This window comes from Furipterus horrens, unplaced genomic scaffold, assembly GCF_987537825.1.
Source record: "Furipterus horrens unplaced genomic scaffold, mFurHor1.1.pri manual_scaffold_3, whole genome shotgun sequence".
NCBI classification, from domain to species: domain Eukaryota; kingdom Metazoa; phylum Chordata; class Mammalia; order Chiroptera; family Furipteridae; genus Furipterus; species Furipterus horrens.
Window position 1 is genome coordinate 131,335,401 of NW_028327173.1, and position 12,064 is coordinate 131,347,464.

General features: G+C 36.5%; 1 non-coding gene across 1 annotated transcript; it reads left to right on the forward strand.

Annotated features, from left to right (window-relative positions):
• Positions 1-3,007: 3,007 nt before the first annotated feature.
• On the forward strand, positions 3,008-3,114 carry LOC150015958 (U6 spliceosomal RNA). The gene has a single exon (XR_016510153.1). It is a non-coding gene; the product is annotated as a U6 spliceosomal RNA (small nuclear RNA).
• The last annotated feature ends 8,950 nt before the right edge of the window (positions 3,115-12,064 follow it).

The following is a 12,064-nucleotide window of genomic DNA, read 5'->3' on the forward strand; positions in this document are numbered from 1 at the left end:
TAGGATTGCCACAGCGCTCTGCTGTCGAGTCCCCCCACTGACCCTGCAGCACCCTCCAGCCCTCCTCAGGCTTGTCCAGCAACACTACTCTGCTGGCAAGCCAGTGTGCATGTCCATAGTCCCTGCCCAGCCTTGGGTCTTGTCTCTGCTCCTCCTCCAAAAAAGTCCCTGTGTTGCCTTCAAGCTGCACTACCAGCCTGTGTCCCTGCCTGGCAGAGCCTGGTTGTGTGCCTGCCTGAGGTCCTTACTGAGTCTGGGGTTCCACTACAGCTTTCCCACACAGGCCTCTCTCCACGGCCCAGTTCTGCATTTTTGTTTTGATGGAGCCTTGGTGTGTGTGGGCATGTGGGCACAGTGTTGCCTGCCCAGGGTCCCCACCAACTCTGGAGTTTTGCTGCAGCTTTTCCATATGAGCCTCTCTCTGTGGCTCAGTTCTGTGTTTTTGTTTGGTGGAGCCTTGATGCAAGTGCCCCTGGGTGCAGGGGCTCCTCACCAAGACTCAGTTCACACAGTCACTCACGGTCCGGGTTGTTCTTTTTCTTCCCACACCTGTGGCTGTTTCAACCAAACCTCGCTGACTCCCTCTGGAACTTTGCTGGTCAGGGTGCCTATGGCAGGGGAATGTTTCCAAGAACATCCCAGCTAATGAGCTCGTCAGCAGCTGCCCCTTTTGGGTGTGGTGCAGCAGATGAGAGGTCTGAAATTTTACTGCTACATTTTCCACTAGGATTATTATGGTACCCTGACTTATATTTAAGACTTTTATCCATTATTTTTTCTTCTTGCTGTTCTGATTGAATTTTTTCTTCTTCCTTGTGTTCCAAATCATTGATTTGTGACTCAGCTTCATCCACTCCACTGTTGACTGCCTATAAATTTTTCTTTACAGTATTCCCTCACTTATTGTGGGTATTATGTTCTGGACACCCCTGCGAAGTAGGAACCCTACATTTATTCTACACTCTTAAACCTACATAACTTTAACAACATATGTATACAGTACCACAAAATTCTATGATATAGTGAAAAATTTGCAATAAATAATTAAATATAATATTTTTTAAAATCCCGTGATACAGTGAGGCTGTGATAAGTGAACCACGATATAGAGAGGGACTACTGTATTTCATTTAGTGTAATCTTTATTTTTACCTGGGTTTTTTAAAATGTTATTCTAGAACCCAAAGAGTTCCTTGAACATCCTAATAACCAGTGTTCTGAACTCTGCATCTGATAGTTTGGTTATCTACATTTTTTAAGTTATTTTCTGGGGTTTTGTTCTATTCTTTCATTTGGGCCATCTTTCTTTGTCCCCTCATTGTGACAGCCTCCCCCCCACCCCACCATGTGTGTTTCTGTGTATTATGTAGAGCTGTTTTGACCCCCTGTCTTAGTAGCATGGCCTTCTGTAGAGAATCTCACCCCTAAGTTTCATGGGGCAGAGACTTAGGTAATCACCTGGGGAAGGCAACCCATGTGAACCAGATTGATGGAGTTTCAGATATGGTGTCACCACTCTGTGACTCTGTGAGGTGGAGGGTTCAGAAAAAGGGGCAATGGCCATTGCCTGGCCTCTGGAGTTATGTATAGGAGGGAGGTGTTCCCCAGCACTTACCCTAATGCCAGACACTTCTGTTTCTCCCTGTATGGCACTGGTGCCATTCGAGCTGCTGCCCTGGTGCTGAAGCTCAGATGGAGTGAACTGGCATAAGTTCTAAGTCCATCATGGACTCTTTAAGAAGAGAGGCCAGATAATCCTGCAGTTTCTCCCACTACACCAACCACCGCTGGTTTTTTATAGCCACAAGTTATGGGAACTTATCTTCCTGATACCAAAACCATGGGCTTGTGGGCCTGGTATAGAGCTGGGATCTCTTGCTCCTGAAATATTCCTCCCAATTTTTATCCACCACAGGTGGATGTGGGACTTCCCATTTCATGTCTACATATCTCTGCATCTCCTCCCCTCTTACCTGTGTAAACGAATGTAACATCATTAATTTCTTGGTTGTCAGACTTACATAAAGCTCAATTTTCTGACAATTCTGGGTGATAGTTGTTTCATAATTTAGTTGTAATTTTTGTTTTGGTTGTGTAAGGAGATGAGTTGTGTTCACCTATATGTCCTTCTTGAGTGGAAGTTCTTTGTTGTGTCTTTACCTGGTTTTGGAATTAGGAGAATACTGGTCTCACAAAAAGATTTTGGGAGTATTTCCTCTTCTTGAATTTTTTGGAATGGTTTGAGAAGGATAGCAGTTATTTCTTCTTTGAATTTTTGGTAAACCTCACCTGTGAAGTCATCTGATTCAGGGCTTTTGTATGCCAGGAGATTTTTTATTACTGCTTCAATTTTGTTAATCATCAGTTATTCATGTTTTTGGCTTCTTCCTGATTCATTTTGGAAGAGGCATGGAATCATGGAATACACTGACAGCTGTAAGAGTGGAGGGAGGAGGTGGGGGCTGATGGAAATAAGGTTAAGGGACTAACCAAAGAACATACACAAAGTACCCATGGATATGGACGAAGGTGTGGGGATTGACTATTGAAGGTAAGGGAGTGCTGGGTGGAGGGGAGGGAGGAGAAGGGGGAAAGTAAGTGGGACATCTGTAAGTAATAGCACAAACAATAAAACATAAAAAATAAATAAACTTTTTAATTTGATATAGTCCCATTTGTTTATTTTTTCTTTTGTTTCCCTTGCCTGAGGAGATATATCATCATACCATATATAAAGAACCCTAAGGTTTCTTCCAAGAAACTATGAGAACTTACAAATAAATTCAAGAAAGTAGCAGGGTAGAAAATAAATATCCAGAAATCAGTTGTACCTTTATATGCCAATAGTAAACTACCAAAGAGGAAAATTAAGAAAACAATCCCCGTCACGATTGTTGTAAAAAAAATAAAATACCTAGGAATAAATCTAACCAAGGATGAACCTGTACTCGGAAAATTATAACACTGAAAAGAGAATTTGAAGAAAATACAAAAAAGTAGAAGCACAGTGCTCACTTCAGCAACACATATACTAAAATGGGAATGATACAGAAAAGATTAGCATGGCCCCTGTGCGAGAATGACATGCAAATTCATGAAGCATTCCATATTTTTCAAACCCACTGTAATCAAAACAGTCTGGTACTGACATAAGAACAGACATATAGATCAATGGAATAGAGTAGAGAGCCCAGAAATAAACCCAGGTATATGGTCAACTAATATTTGACATGGGGGAAAGAAACATTAACTGTAATGAAAAGAGCCTCATCAACAAATAATGCTGGGGGAACTGGACAGAAACATGCAAAAAAACTGAAACTAAACCACCAACTGACACCACACACCAGAATAAACTCAAGATGGATCAAAGACTTAAATGTAAGTCATGACATCATAAAAGTCCTAGAGAAAAATATAGGCAGAAAAATTTCAGATATCCCACATAGCAGTATTTTCACCAAGATGGCTCCTAAGGCAAGGGAAATAAAGGAAAGAATAAACAAATGGGACTACATCAAACTAAAGATTTTCTGCTCAGCAAAAGAAAACATCAGCAAGATGAAAAGGGAACAAACCATATGGGGAAACATATTTGCCAATGATATCTCAGACAAGGGATTGATCTTCAAAATATATAAAGAACTTACACAACTCAACACCAAGAAGACAGACAATCCAATTAAAAAATGGGCAAAAGACCTGAACAGACACTTCTCAAAGAGAACATACAGAGGGTATATAGGCATATGAAAGAATGCTCAAGATCACTAGCCAAGAGAGATGCAAGTAAAAGCCACCATGAGATATCATTTCACACCAGTCAGAATGGCCACCATCAACAAATCAAGAAACAACAAGTGCTGGTGAGGATGTAGAGAAAAGAAAACCCTAGTGCACTGTTGGTGAGAATACATACTGGTGCAGCCAGAAAAGACAAATACCATGATATCACCTAACACAGGAAACTAATGAACAACACAACAAAGTAGCAAAGTTAAACCAGAGGCATGTAAACAAGGAACAGACTAACAGTGACCAGTGGGGAGAGGGGAGGGGGGAAAGAAGGGTAAGAAGGACAAGGGTCTAGTTAAGGAACTAGTGTAAATGACCCATGGGTGGGGATTGACGGTGCAAGAAGGGTTGGGCGGGGTGGGAGGTAGCAAGGGGTGGAAATGGGACAACTGTAATAGAAAAACAGTAAATAAATAAACAAAAAAATAATTAAAAATTTAAAAGTTTACAAAAGTGAAGCATATACCATGTTCATGGATAAGAAGAATTAACATCATTAATATGTCCATGCTACCCAAAGCAATCTATAGATTCAATGTAATTTCTGTCAAGTGTCCAATGACATATTTCACTGAACTAGAATAAATATTCCAAAAGTATATATGGAACCACAAAAGACCCTGCATAGCAACTGCAATCCTGAGAAAGAACAAAATTGGAGGAATCATACTACCTAATATCAAACTACTAAAGGACATAGTAATCAAACAGTATGATACTGGCAAAAAAAAAACCAAAACACACATAGATCAATGGAACACAATAGAGAGCCAATAAATAAACCCTCACCTTTATAATCAATTAATATCCAACAGAGAAAGCAAGCACATACAATGGGCCAAAGATAGTTTATTCAATAAATGGTCTTGAGAAAATGGACAGATACATGCAGAAAAATAAAACTAGACCACCTTTTTACATCACATACATAAAAAAATTTTAAGTGACTAAAGGTTTAATATTAGATACAAAACCATACAAATCCTAGAAGAAAACATAAGCAATAAACACATGGGTATTGCTTCCAACCCTATCTTTTAAACTATAATTTGTGTGTGTGTGTGTGTGTGTGTGTGTGTGTGTGTGTGTTGAGATACTAAGAATGGACTTGTGTGTGTGTTTTTACAGGATTATACTTTTCTATCTTGTTGAAAATTTTATATTCATACTTAACAAAAAATGGGAAACAGGTTTAATTCATTGAAAAAAAGAGGACATCTCATCCTGAAAGTGTCTGCTACTTTTACAAGCACCTTGAGATTTTTGTTATTTTTTTTATATATATAAACTTTTCAGTCCTTTCATCACAATGACATCATAGTTGGGCAATTTTGATTTTTAATTTTTTTTCTTATTTAGGAGAAGCAGATTAATGTAAAAAAGACAACTTTAACAACTTAATTCAGAGCAAATAGTTGCAATTTAGATATTTATTATATCTTTTGAAAACAATCAATTTATTGTGAAATTCTTTTTTGTCCAATTATGAATGGCTATGCTTGAGAAAACTAACATACTTGGCAGTACTGGGTATTATTCATTTATGAGACTAGCAATGTCAATCCCATAGCACGCTTGAAACTAGAAACCAACCTCAAGGGAAAACCTCAAAAACATTCCAATTAATGGAGACTGAATAACATGCTATTAAACAATGAATGAGTTAACAATTATATCAAGGAAGGAATCAAAAACTCATATGAGTTCTTTATATATTTTGGAGTCAAACCCTTGTACAAGGTATAATTGGCAACTGTTTTCCCATATAATTGATTTCCTTTTCATTCTGCTGATGTTTTCTTTAGCCGTGCAGAAGCTTTTTATTTGATGTAGTCCCAATTGTCTATTTGTTCCCTTTTACGCATGCTCTAGGAGATATATCAATAAAAATATTGCTGCATGAGATATCTGAAATTTTATTGGCTTTGTTTTCCTCTAGGACTTTTTTGGTGCCATGGCTTACATTTAAGTGTTTTACCCATCTTGAATTTATTTTGGTGTATGGTGTAAGTTGGTGATCTAGTTTCACTTTTTTTGCATTTACCTGTTCAGATCTCCCAATACCATTTACTGAAGAGGCTATTTTTTCTCTGTTTTATGCTCCTGCCCCCTTTGTCAAATGTTAATTGACCTTAGAGATATGGGTTTATTTCTGGGCTCTCTATTCTGTTTCATTGATCTATATATCTGTTATTATGCCAGTGCCAGACTGTTTTGATTACAGTGGCCATTGTGATACCATTTGACATCAGATACCGTAATTCCTCCTACTTTGTTTTTCTTTCCCAAAATTCCTGAGGCTATTTGGGGTCATTGATGGTTCCATGTAAATTGTTGAAATATTTGTTCTATGTGAAATGTGTCATTGGTATTTTAACAAGGATTGCATTGAATCTATAGATTGCTTTGGGTAGTAGGAACATTTTAACGATGTTGATTCTTCCCATCCATGAACATGGTATATGCTTCCATTTATTTCTGTCTTCCTTAATTTCTTTCTTCATTGTTCCATAGTATTCTGAGAACAGGTTTTTTACCTTCTTGGTTAAGTTTATTCCTAGGTACTTTATTTTTTCGGTTGCTATAGTAAATGGAAAATTTTCCCTAGTTTCTCTTTCTGATATATCATTGTTGGTGTACAAAATACCTTCAATTTCTGAATATTGACTTTCTTGCCAGCTGTTTTGCCAAATTCACTTATTAAGTCAAGTAGTGTTTTTGTGGAGCCTTTAGGGTTTTCTATGTAGACTATCTTGTCATCTGCAAACAATGACAGTTTCACTTCTTCCTTTCTTATTTGGATGCCTTTTATTTCTTTTTCTTGTCTGATTGCTGTGGCTAGAACTTCCAATACTATGTCAAATAGGAGTGGTGAAAGCAAACACCCTTGCCTTGTTCCTGATCTTAGGGGGGGGAGCTTTTAGGTTTGCCCATTGAGTATGATGTTGGCTGTAGTTTCTTGTATAAGGTCTTAATTATATTGAGGTATGCACCCTCTGCTCTCACTTTGTGGAGTGTTTTATTATAAATCAGTGTTGTACTTTATCAAAGGCTTTTCTGCACCTTTTGATATGATCTTGTGATTTTTGTCTTTCATTTTGCTTATATGCAAATATTGTACCATCCTTGCATCCCTAGGATGAATTATCTTGATAATTATGTATTATCTTCTTAATGTACTTCTGGGTTCACTTTGCCAATATTTTGTTGAAAATTTTAGCATCTATGTTTATCAGTGACATTGGCCTATAGTTTTCTTTCTTGGTTGTGTCTTGACCTGGTCTTTGAGTTAGGATAATACAGGCCTCACACAAAGAGTTTGGGAGTCTTCCAAACTCTTGAATTTTTTGGAATCATTTGAGAAAGATAGAAGTTAAATCTTCCTTAAATGCTTGGTAAAATTCACCTGTGAAGCTGTCTAGTCCAGAATTTTTGTGTGCTAGGAGTTTTTTTATTACTGCTAAAATTTCACTAACTGTTATTGGTCTAGTCAGGCTTTCCGCTTCTTCTTGATTCTATTTTGAAACATTATATGTTTCTAGAAATTTGTCCATTTCACCCAGGTTGTCAAATGTCTTGGCATATAGTTGTTCATAGTAATTTCTGACAATCCTTTGTATTTCTGTGGTATCGGTTGTTACCTCTCCACTTCAATTTCTTATTTTATTTACTTGGGTCCTCTCTCTTTTTTTCTTGATGAGTCTAGTTAAAAGTTTGTCAATTTCTTTTCAAAGAACCAGCTCTTGTATTCATTGATCCTTTGAGTTGTTTTTTTAAAATCTATGTCATTTAACTCTGCTCTGATCTTCATTATTTCCTTTATTCTACTCACTTTGGGCTTTGTTTGTTGTTCCTCTACTTTTTTAAAATTTAGGGTTAGGTTGTTTATTTGATATTTTTTAATCTTCTTTAGGTAGGCCTGTATTGATATGAACTTCTATTTTGGGACTCCTGCTGTTTCCCATAGGTTTTTTGTTTGTTTGTTTTATTTTTAGAGAGAGGGGAAAGGAGGAAGAGAGGGAGAGAAGCATCACTGTATGATTGCCTCTCACTTGAGCACCCAACTGGGGACCTGACATGCAACCAAGTCATCTTACCTGACTGGGAATCGAACCAGCAACACTTGGCTTGCAGGCTGACACTCAATCCACTGAGCCACAGCAGCCAGGGCTTCCCATATGTTTTGGATTATTGTGTGTACATTTTCATTTGTTTCCTGATACTTTTTGATTTCTTCCTTGATCTCTGTTTTAACCCATTCAGTATTAAATGACATATTATTCAGCCTCCATGTATTTGAATGTTTGTGCATTTTTTTCTTGAGGTTGTTTTCCAGTTTCAAGCCACTGTGATCTGAGAAGATGTTTGATATAATTTCAATTTTCTTAGTTTGTTGAGGCTTGTTTTGTTTACTGCCATGTGGTCTATCTTTGAAAATGAACAATGTGCATTTGAGAAGAATGTATATTTTGCTTCTTTGGGGTGAAATATCTGTAAATATCAATCTAGTCTATGTGATTTAGATTGTTGTACAATAGCACATATTTTTTGTTGGTTTTTTATTTGGAAGATCTATCTATTGTTAACAGTGTTGTGTTAAAATTTCCTCAATAACTGGATTTCTGTTAAAGTTCTTCTTTTTTTATATATGTAGGTCTCCTATATTGGATGCTTATATGTTTAGAAAAGTTATTCTCTTGTTGGACTACTCTCTTAAGTATTATGTAGTGACTTTCTTTGTCTCTTGTTATGGCCTTTGTTTTGAAGTCTATTTTGTCGCATATAACTATTGCTACCCCAGCTTCTGTTTTCATGTCTATTTGCATGAAATATTTTTTTCCATCCTCCACTTTCAGCCTGTGGACATCTTTTATTCTGAGGCAGGTCTCTTGTAGACAGCATATATTTGTGTCATGTTTTCTTATCCCTTCAGCCACCCTATGCCTTTGGAGGATTTATTGCATTTACTTTTAAGATTATTATTCATAGGTACTTATTCATTGTCATTTTTCTCCCTTGTACCTCTCTCTCTCTCTCTCTCTCTCTCTCTCTGTCTCTCTGTCTCTCTCCCTCTCCCTCTCTCTCTCTATTTCTTAATCTTCTTAAAACAGTCCCTTTAGCATCTCTTGTACAGTGGCTTCAAACTAAGAAGTTTTTGCACAGCAAAGAAAACCATAAACAAAATAAATAGACAACCCATGGAATCAGAAAATATCTGATAAGGGGTTGATATCCAAAATTTATAAAGAAGTTATGTACTCAATACCAAAAACAAACAATGCAATTAAAAAGTGGACAAAGGACCTGAATAGACACTTCTCCAAAGAGGACATATATATGGTCAACAGTCATATAAAAAGATGCTTGATGTCATTAATCATTAGAGAGATGCAAATTAAAACCACAATGAGATATTATTTCACAACTGTCAGAATGTCTATCATCAGTAAATCAACAAACTACAAGTGCTGGCAAGGATATGGAGAAAGAGAAACCCTTTTGCATGTTGGTGGGAATGCAGATTGGTGTAACCACTGTAGAAATAGTTGAAGATATCCCCAAAATTAAAAGGAGCCTGCCTTTTTACCCAGTGACCTCACTTCTGGAAATATTTCTGAAGAAACCAAAAACACTAATTCAAAAGAACATAAGCACCCCTATGTTTATTGCAACATTATTTACCACCACCAAGATATGGAAGCAGCCCAAGTGTCCATCAGTAAAGAGTGGATAAAACAACTATGAAATTTTACACAATAAAATATTAGTGGGCCATAAAAAAAGAATAAAATTTTACCCAACGATGAACCTGGAGAAGATTATGCTAATGAACTAAACTGGTCAGAAAACAAAAAATACCATATGATTTCACTCATATGTGGAATCTAGTGAACAAACTGAACTAACAAGCGAACTAGAGACAGACTCCTAGACAGAGAGCAGGATGAGAGCTATGGGGGAGTCATTAAGGGGAGGAGGGATGGAGCAAAAAGGAAAAAGAACTCATGGACATGGACAACAGTGGGATGATTGCATGGGGGAGGGGAGTGTAAGGGGAATGAATAGTAAGGGAAAAAGTAAAATGAAAAGTTAAGATTAAATGCACATAGAATTACAATATCAAATCATAATATTTTAAAATTAAAGATTTTTCAGAATTTTTTGTACCTTCCAAAATACTTATATGTGTAACTCTACAGATTTGATTCTCAAAAAACTCTGACATTTTGCTATTAAATCTTCATATATATTAACCTTTTTTTCAACATTCATATTTTGATTCAACCTTAAATGTCAATTTCTTAAATTGTTCATATTTCAGAGAATGGGACTGGGATTATTTTGATATAAACAATGTTTCCTTCAAGAATTTTTTGGATCATTCATGTTGGGGCCATGAATAGATTTTCCAACCACATGCCTTCAAATAACAACATATTTTATCTTCTTATAGATCATTAGGCTATTTATAATGTGTATTATGTTTAATTTGAAAGTATGTCTGATGATTTTCTATAGCTGAGAATATTTATGGTACAAAAAGGGAACCATATTAAAACCAAGATATTGACAGTGATACCATATCCTTAACTAATATACAGATCTTACTAAATTTTAGCAAGTTGTTCCACTAATACCCTTTTTCTCTGGTTCAGGATCTAACCCAAAGTCCCATGTTACATTTAGTTGTCATGTCTCCTTAGAGTTTTTTAATTTGTGATATTTTCTCAATATTTCATGTTATTTTTTAAAGATTTTATTTATTTATTTTTAGACAGAGAAGAGAGGAAAAAGAGAGGGAGACAAACATCAATATGTGCAAGAAACATCAACTGGTTGTCTCTCACATGTCTTCAACAAGGAACTTGGCCCACAACCCAGGCATGTGCCCTCACTAGGAATTAAACCAGCAACATTTTGGTTTGTGGGGCAACACCAAACCTACTGAGCCACACACTAATCAGGGCAGTATTTTATGTTCTTGACACTTTTGAAGTGTTAATACCAATTATTTTTTAGAAAGTCCCTCAATTTTTATATAATGCTTTCTTATAATTAGATTAGTGTTACACTTTTTTTTTGGTAAAAATAAAACAGAAGTGATGTTCTGTCTGGTGGTATATGATGGTATTGTAACTGAATGCAGGTCTCGCTGCCTGCTGTAATGAAAAACAAACTCTTGAGACAGGTGCTGGTGAGAAAGAAAGTGATTTATTTGAGTCCTGGCATCTCAAGAAGATGGGGAGTTTTGTCTCAAAGCCCATCTTAACATCTCAGTGCAGGCAGAGATTTTTATAAGGAGGGAGAGGGAAAGCAGAACAAAGAGATCAAGGGAGGGGATTGAAAATTTCTCTACATGCAGATCAGCACAGTACACTGCAATAAAGACCTTGAAACTGGTCAAGCCATGGTCTGGTGCTCATCATTCTGGTTTTCATCATCTTGGTTTTATGGTGGTGGACTGCCTGAAAGTCAGAGTCTTTATATTTTGAAGTTAGTTCCTTGGATTCTTATACAAGCATGCTGTTTACCTACAAGATACATATCAGTCAGAGTCAACATTTACAGAAACAATAACAAAAAAAATGTAGGATGGGTTACAGTCCCCCACTGTTACAGTACTATTTCTTATTAGCAGTAATGTTAGCTGTTATTATATAGCTAAATGGTGTCTGCCAGTGTTCTCCATTGTAATGTTAATATTTTTCTTTTGTAATTAATAAGTATTTTGTAAGGAAATATTTTAAAACTATATGAATAACATATTTCTCATTAGTCATTAATTTTAGCATACACTGATGACTTGAATAATATGCATAAAGATGGATACAACAAATATTGCAGCGATGTTGTTCTTTTTGCATTTTTTATTTTTATATATTTTTTATTTTTAAGTGTATTTTATTGATTATATTGTTACAATAGTTCCAATTTTCCCCTTTACTTCCCTCCACCCAGTATCCCCCTCCCCCAGCAATCCCCCCCAAGTCCATACCCATGGTTCATACATACAAGCTCTCCCACTTCACCCTTTCATATATTCTTCTTCTTTTTTTTAATAAATAAGTGATTACTTAATTGTTTTAGCAATAAAAAATAACGATCCCTCCCTCTCAGATATTAGGACCCTTTATAATCTTATAAAGGACAATGGGCGAAGGTCTCAAGCTCCTCTAGCTGCTTCAAGCTGGACATGGTCTCATCCTCCTACCTATCCTTGGGTCCAGAAATCCCTAATAAGAGTGGGGGTGTGGGGGGGAGGGTGGTC